Here is a 19353-nt window from a genome sequence, read left to right on the forward strand (position 1 = left end):
TTACAACCCTCTGCAGCTTCTTTTGGTCCTGTGCTGTAGCCCCATCCCCATACCAGACAGTGATGCAGCCTCTCAGAATGCTCTCCACAGTACGTCTATAGAAGTTTTCGAGTCTATTTGTTGACATACCAAATCTCTTCAAACTCCTAATGAAGTATAGCCACTGTCTTGCCTTCTTTATAACTACATTGATATGTTGGGACCAGGTTAGATCCTCAGAGATCTTACCATAGAACCATAGAAACTACAGCACAGAAACAGGCCTTTTGGCTCTTCTTGGCTGTGCTGAACCATTTTCTGCTTAGTCCCACTGACCTGCACACGGACTATATCCCTCCATACACCTCCCATCCATGTATCTGTCCAATTTATTCTTAAATGTTAAAGAAGAACCCGCATTTACCACCTCATCTGGCAGCTCATTCCATATTCCCACCACTCTCTGTGTGAAGAAGCCCCCCCTAATGTTCCCTTTAAACTTTTCCCCCCTCACCCTTAACCCATGTCCTCTGTTTTTTTTCTCCCCTTGCCTCAGTGGAAAAAGCCTGCTTGCATTCACTCTATCTATACCCATCATAATTTTATATACCTCTATCAAATCTCCCCTCATTGTTCTACGCTCCAGGGAATAAAGTCCTAACCTATTCAACCTTTCTCTGTAACTGAGTTTCTCAAGTCCTGGCAACATCCTTGTAAACCTTCTCTGCACTCTTTCAACCTTATTTATATCCTTCCTGTAATTTGGTGACCAAAACTGAACACAATACTCCAGATTTGGCCTCACCAATGCCTTATACAACCTCATCATAACATTCCAGCTCTTATACTCAATACTTTGATTAATAAAGACCAATGTACCAAAAGCTCTCTTTACGACCCTATCTACCTGTGACGCCACTTTTAGGGAATTTTGTGTCTGTATTCCCAGATCCCTCTGTTCTACTGCACTCCTCAGTGCCTTACCATTAACCCTGTATGTTCTACCTTGGTTTGTCCTTCCAACGTGCAATACCTCACACTTGTCTATATTAAACTCCATCTGCCATTTTTCAGCCCATTTTTCCAGCTGATCCAAGTCCCTCTGCAGGCTCTGAAAACCTTCCTCACTGTCTACTACACTTCCAATCTTTGTATCATCAGCAAATTTGCTGATCCAATTTACCACATTATCATCCAGATCATTGATATAGATGACAAATAACAATGGACCCAGCACTGATCCCTGTGGCACTAGTCACAGGCCTTCACACAGAGAAGCAATTCTCTACTACCACTCTTTGGCTTCTTCCATTGAGCCAATGTCTAATCCAATTTACCACCTCTCCATGTATACCTAGCAACTGAATTTTCCTAACTAACCTTCCATGCGGGACCTTGTCAAAGGCCTTACTGAAATCCATGTAGACAATATCCACTGCCTTCCCTTCATCCACTTTCCTGGTAACCTCCTCAAAAAACTCCAATAGATTGGTCAAACATGACCTACCACGCACAAAGCCATGTTGACTCTCCCTAATAAGTCCCTGTCTATCCAAATGATTGTAGATTCTGTCTCTTAGTACTCCCTCCAATAACTTACCTACTACCGACGTTAAACTTACCGGCCTATAATTTCCCGGATTACTTTTCGATCCTTTTTTAAACAACGGAACAACATGAGCCACTCTCCAATCCTCCGGCACCTCACCCGTAGACAGCGACATTTTAAATATTTCTGCCAGGGCCCCCGCAATTTCAACACTAGTCTCCTTCAAGGTCTGAGGGAACACCCTGTCAGGTCCCGGGGATTTATCCACTTTAATTTTCCTCAAGACAGCAAGCACCTCCTCCTTTTCAATCTGTACAGTTTCCATGATCTCACTACTTGATTCCCTTAATTCCATAGACTTCATGCCAGTTTCCTTAATAAATACAGACGCAAAAAAACTATTTAAGATCTCCCCTGTTTCCTTTGGTTCCGCACATAGCTGACCACTCTGATCTTCAAGAGGACCAATTTTATCCCTTACAATCCTTTTGCTCTTAATATACCTGTAAAAGCTCTTTGGATTATCCTTCACTTTGACTGACAAGGCAACCTCATGTCTTCTTTTAGCCCTCCTGATTACTTTCTTAAGTATTTTCTTGCACTTCTTATACTCCTCAAGCACCTGATTTACCCCCTGTTTCCTATACATTTCATACAACTCCCTCTTCTTCTTTATCAGAGTTGTAATATCCCTTGAGAACCAAGGTTCCTTATTCCTATTCACTTTGCCTTTAATCCTGACAGAAACATACAAACTCTGCACTCTCAAAATTTCTCCTTTGGAGGCTTCCCACCTACCAATCACATCTTTTCCAGAGAACAACTTGTCCCAATCCACGCTTCTTAGATCTTTTCTCATTTCTTCAAATTTGGCCTTCTTCCAGTTCAGAACCTCAACCCTAGGACCAGATCTATCCTTGTCCATGATCAAATTGAAGCTAATGGTGTTATGATCACTGGAACCAAAGTGCTCCCCTACACAGACTTCTGTCACTTGTCCTAACTCGTTTCCTAACAGGAGATCCAATATTGCATCCCCTCTAGTTAGTCCCTCTATATATTGATTTAGAAAACTTTCCTGAACATATTTTACAAACTGTAAACCATCTAGACCCCTAACAGTATGGGAGTCCCAATCAATATGTGGAAACTTAAAATCCCCTACCACCACAACTTTGTTTCCTGCAGTTGCCTGCTATCTATCTGCAGATTTGCTGTTCGAAGTCTCGTTGACTGTTGGGTGGTCTGTAATACAATCCCACTAATGTGGCCATACCTTTGCTGTTTCTCCGCTCCACCCATAAGGGCTCAGTAGACAAGTCCTCTAATCTGTCCTGCCTGAGCACTGCTGTAATATTTTCCCTAACAAGCAATGCTACTCCCCCTCCTTTCATTCCTCTGGCTCGATCACATCTGAAACATTGGAACCCTGGAATATTAAGCCGCCAGTCCTGCCCCTCCTGTAGCCAAGTTTCACTAATTGCTATAACGTCATAATTCCACGTGTCAATCCATGCCCTCAACTCATCCGCCTTCCCCACAATACTCCTAGCATTGAAATTTATACACCTCAGAAGATTTTTGCCACCACTCAGAACCTTTCTATTAGCAGATTTGCTTGAACTTTTAACATCATTTATTTTCACCCCAGCCACACTGTCAGCTCTGGCACTCTGGTTCCCATCTCCCTGCAAATCTAGTTTAAAGCCTCCCCAATAGCACTAACAAACCTCCCTGAAAGGATATTGGTCCCCCTGTAGTTCAAGTGTAACCCATCTCTCTTGTACAGGCCCCACCTGCCCCAGAAGAGATCCCAATGATCTTGAAATCTGAAACCCTGCCCCCTACACCAGTTCCTCAGCCACTTGTTCATCCTCCAGAGCATCCTATTCCTACCCTCACTGGCATGTAGCACAGGTAGCAATCCTGAGATTACCACCCTTGAGGTCCTGCTTTTCAATTTCCTACCAAGCTCTCTATACTCATTCTCCAGGACCTCCTTACTCTTCCTTGCTATGTCATTGGTACCGATGTACACCACGACATCTGGCTGGTCACCCGTCCACTTTAGAATTCCATGCAAGCGATCAGAGATATCCTTGACCCTGGCACCCGGGAGGCAAAAAACCATCCTGGATTCTCTGTCACGACGACAGACCCTCCTATCTGCACCCCTAACTATCGAGTCCCCTATCACTACCACTGTCCTCTTTTTCCACCCTCCCTTCTGCACTGCAGAGCCAGACTCAGTGCCAGAGATCTGGCTACTGCAGTTTGTCCCAGGGAAGTCATCCCCCCCAACAGTATCCAGTGCGGTATACTTGTTGTTGAGGGGAATGGCCACAGGGGAACTCTGCTGTACCTGCCCTTTCCTCTTGCCTCGCCTGACAGTGACCCAATTTCCTGTGCTCTGCTCCTTTGGCGTAACTACCTCCCTGTAGCTACTATCTATAATCTCCTCATTCTCCTGAATGATCCGCAGGTCATCCAGCTCCTGCTCCAGTTCCCTAATGCGGTTTGTCAGGAGCTGCAGCTGGATGCACTTCTTGCAGGTGTTGTTGTCAGGGACATTGTACGGTTCCCTGACTTCCCACATCCTGCAAGAGGAGCATTCCAACATCCTGCCTGGCACTCTCTCTGCACTAAACAATCTGAACAAAAAACTTACCGGAACCTACCCTGGCTTCTGCCGGTTCACGCCGAAGCCTGTTGAGCCAAAGCCATCCCACTCTGATGATGGCCACTGTATATGGTGTTCTGCTTTTTAAACCTTGGCGTGCTACGTCACGCGCCTGCACAGTCCAGACCCTTCTCCCCGAGCAGTGTTTAAAACAAAATGACTTTTTCTACTTGATTTCTTCACTCCCTTCTTCTCAGCTGCTTGCTTCGACTGAAACAAGAACCGTTGAAATTTTTTCTTTTTGAACCTTGGCACGCTACGTCACGCGCCTGCGCAGTGCAGACCCTTCTCCCGGAGCAGTGTTTAAAAAAAAACACCCAGGAACTTGAAACTGCTCACCCTCTCCACTTCTGACTCCTCTGAGGATTGATACATGTACCTTCGCCTTACCATTCCTGAAGTCCACAATCAGCTCTTGGTCTGACGGACGTTGAGTGCCAGGTTGTTGCTGCAGCATCACTCCACTAGTTGGCATATCTCACTCCTGTATGCCCTCTCGTCACCACCTGAGATTCTACCAACAATGGGTGTATCGTCAACAAATTTATAGACGGTATTTGAGTTATGCCGAGCCACACAGTCATGTGTTTATGGAGAGTGGAACAGTGGGCTAAGCACACACCCCTGAGGTGCACCAGTGTTGATGGTCAGCAAGGAGGCTATGTTATCACCAATCCGCACAGTTTGTGGTCTTCCAGTTAGGAAGTCGAGGATCCAATTGCAGAGGGAGGTACTGAGGCCCAGGTTCTGCAACTTCTCAATCAAGATTGTGGGAATAATGGTATTAAATGCTGAGCTGTAGATGATGAACAGCATCCTGACATAGGTGTTTGTATTGTCCAGCTGGTCTAAAGCTGTGTGGAGAACCATTGAGATTGCGTCTGCCATTGACCTATTGTGGTGATAGGCAAATTGCAATGGGTCCAGGTTCTTGCTGAGGCAGGAATTCAGTCTAGTCACGACCGTGCTCTCAAAGCATTTCATCACTAGCTGTGAGTGCTACTGGTCGATAGTCATTAAGGCAGCTCACATTATTCTTCTTAGGATATGGTATAATTGTTGCCTTTTTGAAGCAAGTGGGAACTTCTACCCGTAGCAGTGAGAGGTTGAAAATATCCTTGAATACTGCCGCTATTTGGTTGGCACAGTTTTTCAGAGCCTTACTAGGTACTCCATCAGGTCCTTCCACCTTGCAAGTGTTCACTCTCTTTAAAGACAGCCTAACATCGGCCTCTGAGACAGAGATCACAGGATCATCAGGTGCAGCAGGTACCTTCACAGCTGTAGTTGTGTTCTCCCTTTCAAAGTGGGCATAGAAGGCACTGAGTTCATCTGGTAGTGAAGTAATGTCTTGCAAACCCTGCCAGAGCTGCCGTGCATCTGATGCCGCCTCCAGCCTCGTTCAACATTGTCTCTTCACCCTTGAAATAGCCCTCCGCAAATTTTAGCAACACACATCAAAGTTGCTGGGGGTGAACGCAGCAGGCCAGGCAGCATCTCTAGGAAGAGGTACAGTCGACGTTTCAGGCCGAGACCCTTCATCAGGACTAACTGAAGGAAGAGTTATTAAGACATTTGACTCAAATCTCTTACTAACTCTTCCTTCAGTTAGTTCTGACGAAGGGTCTCGGCCTGAAACGTCGACTGTACCTCTTCCTAGAGATGTTGCCTGGCCTGCTGCGTTCACCAGCAACTTTGATGTGTGTTGCTTGAATTTCCAGCATCTGCAGAATTCCTGTTGTCTCCGCAAATCTTACCTGGTTTTCTGGTACAGGCCTGGGTCTCCAGACTTTAATGCCACAGATCAAGCCTTCAGCAGATGACGTACTTCCTGGTTCATCCATGGCTTTTGGTTTGGGAATGTATAGTATGTTTTTGTAGGCACACTCATCCACACAGGTTTTAATGAAGTTGGTAACAACTGTAGCATACTCATCCAGTTTCGAAGACAAAGCCCTGAATACAGTCCAGTCCACCGATTCAAAGCAGAGCTGTAAACGCTGCTGCGCTTCTCCTGTCCATACCTTCTTGGTCCTCACTATTGGTGCTGCAGTCTTCAGTCTCTGCCTATACTCAGGGAATAGAAGTACAGCCAGGTGATCAGACTTGCCAAAATGAGGGCATGGAATATTACGGTAGGCATTCTTGATGGTGGTGTAGCAATGGTCCAGTGTGTTGCTTCCTCTGGTATTGCAAGTGATCTGTTGATGGTAATTGCTCAGAGATTTTTTTTTCGGACTGGCCTTGTTAAAATCTCCCAAAATGATGGTGAAGGCGTTACATCTAAAGCCTGATTGACATTGGCCTGAGGTGAGATGTATTAGAATAGAATAGGCATCCGTTAGTGTCGTGAGACCATGGATTTGCGCCTTGGAAGGTTTCCAGGGCACAGGCCTGGGCAAGGTTGTATGGAAGACCAGCAGTTGCCCATGCTGCAAGTCTCCTCTCTCCACACCACTGATGTTGTCCAAGGGAAGGGCACTAGGGCCGATACAGCTTGACACCGGTGTTGTCAGAGAGCAGTGTGTGGTTAAGTGCCTTGCTCAAGGACACAACGTGCTGCCTCAGCTGAGGCTCGAATGAGCGACCTTCAGATCACTAGACCGACGCCTTAACCACTTGGCCACACGCCAACACAGGTGAAATGTATACTGCTACCAAAATGACATCGGAGAACTCCTGTGGTAGGTAAAAAGGATGGTACTGAACTGCTCGGTATTCCAGGTCTGGTGAGCAGAATTGGGACAGCACTGATATATTTGTGCACCAAGAAGAGTTGATCATGAGGCATGCTGCTCCACCTCTGCTTTTGAGAGACTATAGATCTATCCTGACAGTGTGTAGTAAACCTGTCGATCTGAATCGCTGCATCCAGTATGGAAGGGGTTAACCAGGATTCCGTGAAATAAAGGACAGGCTGGTAAAAAAGGCATATGGTATGCTTGCCTTTATTAGTCCACTGACTGAGTTCAAGAGTTGTGGGGGGGGGGTGGGTTATGTTGTAGCTTTATCAAGCTCTCATTAGTTCGCATCTGGAGTATTGCGTCCAATTTTGGTTGCCCCATTTTAGGATGGATGTAGAGGCTTTGGAGAGGGTGGAGAAGAGGTTTACTGAGATGCTGCCTGGATTAGAGGACATGTGCTAAAGAGTGCCAGGAAATGGTAGGTGCCTGGAATACGCTTCCAGGAGCGGGGATGGAGGAACAGTAAATACAATTGAAGCATTTGAAAAGCTCTTAGATAGGCACATGAGTGTGCAGAGAATGGGCAGAGGAGATTTTTTTTAGTTAGGCATTTAGTTACTAGTTTAATTACTTCAATAGGTTGTACCTTGACCTATAAGGTTCTGGATTGGCTGTCTTGAAAGCCACAGATCTTAACCCCCATTAGACTCTGAACCTCAGAATCAGAATAGGCTTTATTATCGCTGACATATGTCGTGAAACTTGTTATTTTGCAGCAGCAGTAAAATGGGTAAAAGTACGAAAAGTTATAATAAGACATATATAAAATTAATAAATACTGTAGAAAGAAAACCAATTGGTGAGGTAGTGTTCATGGGTTCATAGACCTTTCAGAAATCAAATGGCAGAGGGGAAGAGGCTGTTCCTAAAATGCTGAGTATGCATCCTTGGGTTCCTGTACCTCTGATGGCTGTAATGAGAAGAGAGCATGTTCTGGATAGTAAGAGTTTGTACTGATGGATGTTGCCTTTTGGGGATGACCTCAAGGTTAGTGCCCATGATGGAGCTGGCTGAATCTACAACCCACTGCAGATTCTTGTGATCCTGAGCATTGGAGGTTACATACCGCACTGATGCAACCAATCAGAATGTCCCCACAAAATTTCTTCGAATTGCTAATGAAGTAGAGCCGCTGGTACACCTTCTTCATGACTGCATCAATGTGTTGGGTCAAGATACAGTAGTTCCTCTGAGATGTTGATGCCCATGAACTTGAAGCTTCTCACCCTTTTCCAACTGACCCCTCATAGAAGACTGGTGTGTGTGTGTTCTCTCAACTTCCCCTCCCCGAAGCCCACAATCAATTCCTTGGTCTTGCTGACGTTGAGTACACGGTTGTTGTTGTGATACTATTCAGACCAGCTGATCTATCTCACTTTTTTACTCCTTGTCTTCATCTGAGATTGTGCCAACAATATTGATGTTAAAAAAATGAATCTCCTTGATATTTGCAACATACTCGGGTGTTGTTCAGTTCACAGATAGGAATATGTTCTGCTTCATTAGGATAAATATGGTTTTAATTTGGTTGCTGTATAGTGTAAGGTTGCTGCACTATGTCTTGAAAATCTGGGCTATCTATCTGGAGACCAACTTCAAATCTCCCACAGGAACTGAAAAATAATTTCAATAAATTAAGTTGCTCTGGAATTTTTTAAATGATGGTATTAATGGCAATTCCAAAATTTCTAGTGGTAAACATATTTTTTGTTCACCTAGGTTCCTTCTGCCCTTACACCACATCAAAGTACTAGTCCCCAACCAACATAATCACATTTTACATCCCCTTCAATGCTCCCAACAGAGACGTCAGTACCTTAAGATACAGATACCTTTGTTGACAAAAGCCCCTCCTAACATTTCTTCAGGCCTCTCTTTCCTCAACCTAATTACCAGCCTTTCCCTACCCCCAAGATTAACACTTCTATCTCAGCTCATTCTGCTAGAACAGAGTGCGTGGAGAGATGTGGCCTAGTAGGTATGTTAAAAGCAAGGCCTATTCTCTTGCACTTGACACTGTGGACCATGAGCACAGTTAAACTCTACTCCATGCCTTCAACACCCCAAATATCATTTGTTCATTCCAGTACACTTACACATTTCATGTGGCTTTCCAGGTGCTGAAGAATCTGTAGGTCAAAGTATGCTTGATGCATTGTCTCAAAAATGTTGCTTGTCTCACTCCTACCTGAGTATGAGCTGCAGGATGTTTTTAAGTTGTCAGTAGCAAATCTAGTATTGTACCCCAATCTTGGCTGATTGGTAAAGTCACAGGAATTTAACCAGTTGCAGAAAGCAAGTGTGTGTACAGTTTCAGTTCACTTTCCAGCAGCACAACTGCCATAAAAAAGTAACATTATCCTTACCAGCTTAAAGGACCATAATGGGTGACATGCTAGACTCATTCTCAAATACCTCAGACTAATAGATCAATGCACGGAGAATTTTTTTGAGGTATGCTTTCCTTAAAACTTGACTTTAAAAGCAGGTATTAGAACTAAAAGTGTGAATGTTTTCTACTTGTGAATGAGTAATAAATATTAATTTTGTGATCTGTTAATTGGTACCAACTATAGCAAATATGAATAAGAGAAATAACTTGGTTCTTCTTTAAAATTTAGATGTTCAATGATAATAGCCTTTGCACTTCTGAGTAACTTGTATTCGAATTTGCAGGCATCCAGTGCATAAAATGTAAATTTCTCACAAACATATTCTTAGGCATTTGATTCCCTTGGGGTCGGGGGGTGGGGGAGAAATGCCTGCAGTTACATTGTATCTATCAAAGTATGTCAAAGTATGTTCAACAGTTTTGTGTAATGGTCAATGGAAAATAATGTGCCTGCTCTTGACAGAGTGAGTGAGTGGGTATGTGTCTGTGAATGTGGAGAAATATTTTCCATTACACAACACGTTACGTTTACCAAAAGTTTAAAAAAAAAATTGTATTGGAAATCCTCAACAACTGGTACCCATGGAAAGGGAAAAAGGGGAAAGTTCTGATGAAGAGACATTTGTTCACTCTTCTGCTCTCTCTCTCTGTCCAAAAGCTGTCTGATCTGCTGAGTATACTCAGCATCTTCTGTTTTCCTTTCATGTTTCCAAATCTTCAGATACTTGCTTTGCTTTGTAAACCACAAACAATACTGGTTGGTGGCTTAATAGACTACTGTAAATTGTCCGTAATTCAGGAGGCTTGGGAGCTGTTGAGATTACAGGAAAATAAATAGGGGAATGGGTTTAATGGGATTGCACTGAGAACTGGCATTGACTCAATGGGTCAAATAGCTTCTTACCAGTTGTTTAAGTTCTTTGACAGATTTTTAGTATTTAAAGGATACTCCAAGATAATGAGGTCTTGAACTCTAGAACTTAAGTAAATGGACACACTGTGGAGGTATTACATCAGCTAGTGCTGACCACCTGACTATTTAAACTTAAACAGAGAAATCACTGGTACCAAGCTGACACCCTGAAACTAGTTAATCACTTGGTTAATTGACTTTTAGTAAAACCTGACCACACACCCATCAGTATTGAACTCCACTCAATCTAAAGGTATCAGTTTTGTTTTAATAACCTCAGACTCCCCGGAGATGAGATAAAGTTCCTCTCACAGATGCTTAAAATTAAATGTGAGTACTGGATTGATACATATCCAGAATTGCACCAACTGCAGTAAAGGAAGTAATTGTCAAGAATAATGGCTTGTAGCAGTAGATCCTTATTTCTGTGAAGCATTACCTGTTATTTCAACTCGTAGGTCTGCACCAAGTTTATTGTTAGTAGAACGCTAGAGTTTCCTGTTGATGACCTTCTCTCTTGGCTCATGGGATAGGCTTTGCTGAGGTTGATTATCCAAAGCAGTCTCATATCCTGAGAGGCGAACACAATCTGCTGTTGCTGGGCCCAGCCCCTTCTTTCTGGTTGGAGGCAGGTCTACAACAATCTACATGCTAGCAGGACATAACGAGTGAATTATTTATCCAGGGTTTATGTTTCTATTGTGGAGCTTAGAAGAATCATGGCATTTGTTCAAATTGAGAGTGAGTGTGTGTGTGTGTGTGTGTGTGTGTGTGTGTGTGTGTGTGTGTGTGTGTGTGTGTGTGTGTGTAAGTAAAAGAGTTCCACGATGGGATGACTGCTCGGGTGACCATAGGAGGATAAGAGTCTGAGCCCTTCTTGTACACACAGGTGCGAGGCAGGGGTGTGTGCTAGTGCCAGTGCTCTTTAACATCTTCCTCTTGTGTGTTACCAAGCATCTTCACAATGAGATTGAAGACGGCAGTGGTGTGGCAGTGGACATCAGATTAGATGGCAACCTCTTTGACATCAGGAGGCTCCATACAACCACCAAACTCCATACAGAGCGGGTCTTGGAGCTGCAGTACGCCGACGACTGTGCTGTTGTGGCCTATACTCTGGAGGATATTCAGACTGTCCTTGCTGTGGCGGTGAGAGCGTACAGCAGGATGGGGCTGACTGACAATACCACCAAGACAGAAGTGGTTTGCCAGTGGAGTACCAGTGTCCCACCCACTCTACCTGCCTTCACTGTTGGTGATGAAAAGCTGTCAATAGTGCCATCTTTCGGATATCTGGGGAGCATTCTCTCTGAGAATAGCGGCATTGACAACGACATCCAGAGCCACATTAAACAGGCATCAACTGCCTTTGGGAGATTTCGGTGTAGAGTCTTTCAGAACAGGAGCCTTCATCCCTCCACAAAGGTCACCGTGTACCAGGCGGTCTGTGTCACCACCCTCCTTTATAGCTGTGAATCTTGGGTAACCTACAGCCATCACATCAAGTCCTTGGAGCTCTTCCACATAAGCTGCCTCCAGCGCATCCTGGGAATTACCTGGCGTGAGCGGGTGCCTCACACTGAAATACTTGTAAAGATCAACTGCAGGAATATTGAGGCCATGATCACCCTGCCCCAGCTGTAGTGGCTGGGCCACGTGATAAGGATGCCCCCATGTCGGCTAACCCGCAGAGTGTTATACAGCCAGCTACATCATGATCGACGCTCAGCTGGAGGGCCGAAGAAACGCTATAAGGATCAGATGAAGAATGCTTTAAGGAAGTGCAAGATCAGACCCGAGGACCTGGAGGATGTTGTTGCTGACCGTAACACTTGGCGGCAGCTGTGTAGGGACGGGGTTCGTAATCTGGAGATGGAAAGAACAACCAAAAAACAGCAGAAGAGAGCCAGGAGAAATGCAGCCATGGTTGCCACCACTACCACATATACATGTCCCACCTGCAATAGAGCTTGTGGGTCCAGGATAGGACTATATAGTCATCAAAGATCTCATCGTTAAAGAAGTGGACGTCGTCATCGGATTTCGATGGACAACCGAAGACAAGAAGGAGAGAGAAGTAAAAGAGAGGCCTGGTTGTTTCACATCCAATGGCACTACACTAAGGGAAAACACACAGTCAGCGCTGCAGCTTTTCAGGCAGATTACTATACTCATCTTCTGGCTACTTTATGTGCCTGGGCAGCAGCTTTTATCTTCTTTATCTGCTTCTGTCAATAAGGCCCATCAGACCTTGGCTTTAAATGTGATTCTTCAATGTTACCCTGGCCTTTAGTGATTTATGCTGTCCTCCTGCGTTGGGTGCTTCACTTGGTACAGACCCTCTAGCTCACTGTTCTCAGAGCTGAAGATGGTACCTGGACCATATGCCAAACAACTGAGAATGGAACCTGAAAGACACTGCCTGATGGAGGCAGGTTCCATTGTGGCCTTCAAGAGGGAATTAGGAAAATATAGAGTGAGAAGTTCACAAAACTATGTAGTCTGGTTAAGAATTGGTGAGTTGATCTGGTGCAGAACTGACATGAACACAGTGAGCCAAGCTTTTGCGTGATAATAACTCTGCTTTATAACCATTTTATGATTAGTAGCTTCAGAATGGAGGTGAAAGAGTCCTTTTCTGAGACCTGCAGGGGCCTTGAAATATTGAAATGGTCTCAAAGGTAAAATGAATGAGTGGGAAATAGTAAACTCTTATGGATAATCAGCAGGTAAAGTAACTTCTATGGAAAAAGGCAGAGACAAGAATTAACATCTCAAGGGTATGATGTTTCATCAGGTTTGGGAAATTTAAGGTATATTCTAAATTTTAGTAGTTCTGAAGAAGGGTGATTGATCTGATGCATCCCTGGTGCAGAAACTGGCTCAAATGTGCAAAGGCAAGTTTTGAACAGAATAGCCTGACTGAATTTCTGGAGTGACAAGAAACTGGCCACACTCAGATTCTACTCTTCCAAAAAATTGTGCTTTGGATGCATTTAGGATGTGGTGCAGTTGGCAGATGTATCACCTCGCTGCTCCTATGACCCAGCCTCAATCCTGTCCTCTAATACTATTCTCTCTGTGACTGTGTGGGTTACTCCCAAGTGCTCTGCTTTCAACACAAATGTGCGTAGTTTGCTGGGTTATCTGCCCACTGTATATTACTCCTCAAGTGCAGGCAAGGAAGCTGACGGGAATGTGCGTAGATTAAAACGGGATCAGTGTAGGATAAGTATAAATGGGTGATTGATAGTCAGCGTGGACTCAGTGGACTGTATAGCCTGCATCTGTGCTCTGTAACTTTTTGGCTCTTATCACATAGCCTTGAGCAAATAACGGCAAGTGTCCAAAGTTGCTGGCCAACATTTTCAAGGCCCTTGAATTGTGAGCAATCTATGGGAAGCTACAGTTTTACTCAAACTGCTACTCACTGCAAACTCCATGAAGAGGCTTGCCCAGCACCCAGACCTGCTCTTGGTACCCTTATATGTTACATGTTACTATAAATTAGAGCATACATAAATAAGATATAAAGTGTGGTAGTTAGTGTTCATGGATTGATGGACTGTTCAGCAATCTGATAATGGAGGGGAAGAATCTGTTCTTCAAGTATTAAGTGTTTGTCTTCAGGCTACTGTACCTCATCCCTGATGGTAGTAACACAAGGTGGGCGTGTCCCTAATGATGGATGCTGTCTCCTTATGCACTGCCTCTTGAAGGTATCCTTAATGGCGAGGAAGTTATGCCCATGATGGAAATGGTTGAAGCTACAACCCTCTGCAGGTTTTTGTGATCTTGTGCATTGAGGCTTCATACCTGACATTGATACAACTAGTCAGACTGCTCTCCACTGTACACGTATAGAAATTTGCAAGAATTTTTGATGCCACATCAAATCTCCTCAAACTCCTAATAAAGTAGAGCTGTGGCATATCTTCTTTGTGATCGCATCCATCTGTTAGGCCCAGGATAGATCTTCAGAATTCAAGATTCAAGTTTACTTATCACGTGTACATCAAAACATACAGTGAATTGCATCATTTGTGTCAACAATCTACAGACCCGTGGATATGCTATGGGCAAGTGTCACCACACATTCTGGTGCCAAAATAGCATGCCCACAATGCTCAGCAGAACAATACAGAACACAGCAATCAACAAAACGAGCCCCATTCCTCCCTCTTCTCCCCACACCGCATGCACATACACAGTCCTCTAACTCCAAGACAGTCCATATTCTTTGGCCTCTAGACTCCAGCGGACTGGAATTCGGATGCAGACATTGGGCCTTCAACTACCCCAGCGGACTCACTGAGATTCACAGACCAGGAGCTCTGACCAATGGATATTGACTTCCACGCTTCCAGTTTGATTCTCAGGCCTCGATCCTCAGAATTAACCACAAAACCCGATAGAATTAACCACTATGTTCTGTTTGTTGGAACACATAGATTCAGTGTAAAGCATGGAAGGACTGTAGCAATTCCAGGACTACTTTCCCATCTGTCCCACATTGAGTCTGTGAATCCCACAGCAACATGTTGCAGCTTTATAAAATTCTGGTTAGGCAACACTGGGAGTATTGCATTCATGTCAAGTCATCCCAGTACAGGAAAAATTTCAAGGCTTAAGAGAGGTTGCAGAAGAGGTTTACCAGATCCTGTCTGGATTAAAAGTATGTGATATAAGGAAAGGATGGACAAACATGGGTTGCGTACTCTGGTACAACAGAAGCTGAGGGGATGCCTGATAAAGGTTTATAAGATTATGAGAAGCATAGATAGAGCACTCATCCAATATCTTTCTCCCAGGTGTCAAAATTTCTAATATTAGAAGCTATGCTTTTAAGGTAAGAAAGGGCAAGTAGTGGTAGATGCCAGGAATATGCTGCTGGAGGTGATAGTAGAGACAAGTACAACAGAGGCTTTAAAAGGCACATGAATGTATATAGAATGGAGGGATATTGACATTGTGTTGGCATAAGACATAGGAATGGAATTAGGCCATTTGGCCCATCAAGTCTGCTATACCATTTCATCATGACTGATCCACTTTCCTTCTTAACATCATTCTCCTACCTTCTTCCTGTAACGTTTGACATCCTGGCTAATCAAGAACCTATCAACCTCCATCTTAAATAAACCCTATCAACTGGCCTCCACAGTCACCTGTGGCATTGAATTCTACAGATTCACCACCCTCTGGCTAAAGAAATTCCTCCTTATCTCCATTTTAAATGGACATGCAATTCTGAGGCTGTGCCCTTTGATCCTATAGGAAATATTCTCTCCATATCCACACTATCTAGGCCTTTCAATATTTGATAGGTTTCAATGAGATCCTCCCTCATTCCTCTAACTTCCAATGAGTACAGGCCCAGAGCCATCAAATGTCCCTTATATGATGACCCTTTCATTCCTGGAATCATTCTCATGAACCTCCTCTGGACCCTGTCCAATGTCAGCACATCCTTTCTTCGATAAGGAGCCTAAAACTACTCATAATAGCCCAAGTACAGTCTGACCAACGCCTTATAAAGCCTCAGCATTACATCCTTCCTTTTATATTCTAGTCTTCGCAAAATGAATGCTAACATAGCATTTGCCTTCCTCACTACTGACTCAACATGTAAGTTAACCTTTACGGAATCCAGCACAAGTACTCCCAAGCCCCTTTTCCACCTCTGATTTTGAATTTTCTCCTCATTTAGAAAATAGTCTATGCTTTTCTTCCTTCTACCAAAATCACATGATCATACTTCCCAACACTGTATTCCATTTGCCACTTTGTCCATTCTTCCCATCTGTCTAAGCCCTTAAGTAGTCTCCTTGCTTCCTCAACACTATTTGCCCCTCCAGCTATCTTTGTATCGTCTGCATACATGGCCAGAAAAACTATCAATTACGTCATCCAAATCATTGACATGTAATATAAAACGAAGCGGGCCAACACTGATCCCTGCAAAACACCGCCAGTCACCAGTAGCCAACCAGGGGAGGCTCCCTCTGTTCCCACTCTTTGCCTCCTGCCAATCAACCAAGCCTCTATCTATGCTAAACTGCTCTAAAAAGCCATCCTGTAGGTATTCTACAAATTATCTCTCTTGGGATCCAGCATCAACCTGATTTTCCCAATATACCTGCTTGTTGATATCCACCCATGAGATTTGTAACATTGTGCTCTTGCATGCCTTTTCTATCTACTGTTGTAATTTATAGCCCTCATCTTGGTTACAATTTGGAGGCCTGTACTTACCTCCCATCAGGATCTTTTTAACCTTGTAGTTTCTTAACTCTACCCATAAGGATTCTACATCTTTCGATCCTATGTGACCTCTTTTTAAAGATTTGATTCCATTTTTCTTTTACCAGTAGAGCCACCACACTCCCTCTGCCAACCTGTCCTTTCAATACAATGTGTATCCTTGGATGTTAAGCTCCCAACTATAATCTTCTTTCAGCCATGGCTCAGTGATGCCCACAACATTATACCTGCTAATCTCTAACTGTGTTACAAGATCATCTACGTTATCCCATATACTGCATGTATTTAAATATATCACCTTCAGCCCTGTATTCATAATCCTTTTCAATTTTGTCCCTCCTTTACATTGCAATTCATCCCATTGACTGCAATTTTGCCCCACTATCAGCCTGTCTTTGCTGGCAGTCTCAGTACATACTGCCTCTGTTCACTGTTCTCTGAGGAGCTCCAGATCTGTGTGCCTGGTGTAGTTGTTACATATTTGTACTCAACAGAAGAGTAGATGTTATTCATTGAGACTAGTACTCTTCTCCATTTCAGTCAGTTAGCATTAACTTTTCCCAATACTCAAAGGAGTATGAAGATGTGGACTTGCCTGGGCACCCTCAAAATGAGCCAAACTCTGGAAATGTATAGAATTCAATGAGCAAAAGCCTAGTTATATCCGGTAGAATGGCAGTTTCCTTTCCCAAATACATGTGTGATCACGAATTCATGGGTATTTGTGCACTTATGTATAGAAATTGGATTGCTTGTGTTTTGGAGTATAATTTTGGAGGCATTAAGTGGGATATTGCAGAGGTGGATTGAGTGAGACTGTTTGTTGGTAAAGGGATGTTTAGCAATTGGGAGGCTTTTGAAAGTGTCCGGCATGCTACAACGAGGATGAAGGGAAAGGCTGGTAAGTTTAGAGTAAACTGGCTGACATGTGATACTAGGCTCTCATTAGGAAAAACATTGGGTTAGGCAATCAAGAGCAGGTGAATCCCTATGACTGTAATGTGTTGGAGTACACTTAATAGGGAAATCAAAAAAAAAGGGGTGCAGTGGATCTGGCAAGCAAGGTTAAAGACATTTTCTAGTGTTTCTATAGATGTATTGAGTGAAAGGGTGGCTATGGAGAGAATAGTTTACCGTAAACATCATTATGGTTGTTTACGTGGAGCCACAAGAGATGGGTGAGTAGTTTAATGAATATTTCTCATTGGATTTTACGGTGGAGAAAATAACATGTTAAACAAATGAGGGAAATGAGTAATAATGTCTTGGACGACATATCAGTTACTAGGGAAAAGGTATTTGTGGCCTTAAAGTAGATAAATCCAAGGACCCAATCAAGTGTGTCCTCAGACCTTGAGGGGAAATTAGGGCAGAAATTGGGGGGGCCTTTGCCTCATCTTCAGCCACAGGTAAAGTTCCAGAAGATTGGAGGCTTGCAAATGTTACACCATTATTTAAGAAAGCAACAAAGACAAGCCACGGAACAATAAGCCAGTGAGCCTGTCATGAGTTAATTCTGACAGGGTCTATCAGTATTTTGATAAACAAGTCAGCACGGCTTTGTGCATAGGGAAACAATGTCTTATGAATCTCCTGGATGGTGGGATGTTAGCAAGGCTTGTCTGAAGGGTTGTATGGGATCCAAGGAGAGATAGCTAATTGGATTTATAATTGATACTTAATGGTAGGAAGCAGAGAGTAATGGTCAAAGACTGTTTCTTGGACTGGGGACCTGTGACTAGTGCAGTGCCACATGAGTCAGTACAGGGACTTTGTTATTTGTTACTTATATAAATAATTTCTATGTGAATCTACATGGAATGGTTATAAGCTTACATACTGTATGTTACTAGGTAATAACGTTATCAGAATTTACAGGAGAATTTTGGTCAGCTAGGTTCGGGAGCCAGGAGCCGGTAGGCTGAAAGTGGTGAGTGACTGGTAAAGAAGGCATTTGACATGCTGCCCTTTATCAGTCTCTGGACTAAGTATAGGAGTTGGGATATTATGCTGTAGCTGGAGATGATGCTGGTGAGATCTCACCTGGTGTGTACAGTCTTAGTCCTCCTTTATAGGAGATACATCGTTAAATTAAACAGCATGCCAAAGATGTTGCCGGTGATGGGGAGAAATTGGGTAGGCAATGTCTTTATTCCTTTGAATCTACAAAGTTGAAGAGTGACCTTCATAAAGGTGTATAAAACCATGAGGGGGTACAGACGAGGTGAATAGTTTCTTTTCTTTCTGGGTAAAGGGAAGGAAAATGACACAGCATATGTTTAAGGTAAGAGGTGAAGGATTTGAAAAGAACCTGAGGGACGACTTCACAGAGAGTGATACATATAAAGATTGAGCTAACAGAGAAAGTGTTTGAGGCAGGTACAATAACATCATTTAAAAGACATTTGGATAATTACGTGGACATGGGACAAACACAGGCAATTGGGAACAGCGTGGTCAGTCAGCATGGATGAGTTCGACCTAATGGCGTTTTTCCATGCAGTATTAATCTGTGACTCGAAGAGAGTTCCATAGACTCTCAAACCCCTGCAAGAAAAAAAGCACCTCATTTCTGTCTTAAGTGAATGATTCCTTATTTTTAAACAGTAACTGCTGTATTAAACAATATCCCAGTGATGTCCTCTCACTGACTCAGTCACGTCTCACTGCTTTCAGTGTGATTTGCTTGCTACTTGTTGAATAATAGCCTGAGTTGTAAGTTACAGTTTTAACATCCATTTTCACTGTTGAGCAAGTAAAATGTGCTGCATTTACTTATGACATCATAATACACACAAAAGAACCGGAAAATGACATTAGTATTCTTGTGAA

The 19353-nt window shown here is 43.4% G+C and overlaps 1 protein-coding gene across 2 annotated transcripts in view; it reads left to right on the top strand.

The window, feature by feature from the left end:
* jak2b (Janus kinase 2b) overlaps nt 1-19353 on the top strand; it is a 279703-nt gene that overhangs the window by 116234 nt on the left and 144116 nt on the right. The gene's annotated exons all lie outside the window — the stretch shown is intronic.

The sequence above is a fragment of the Mobula birostris genome, chromosome 5, assembly GCF_030028105.1.
Source record: "Mobula birostris isolate sMobBir1 chromosome 5, sMobBir1.hap1, whole genome shotgun sequence".
In the NCBI taxonomy this organism is placed as follows: domain Eukaryota; kingdom Metazoa; phylum Chordata; class Chondrichthyes; order Myliobatiformes; family Myliobatidae; genus Mobula; species Mobula birostris.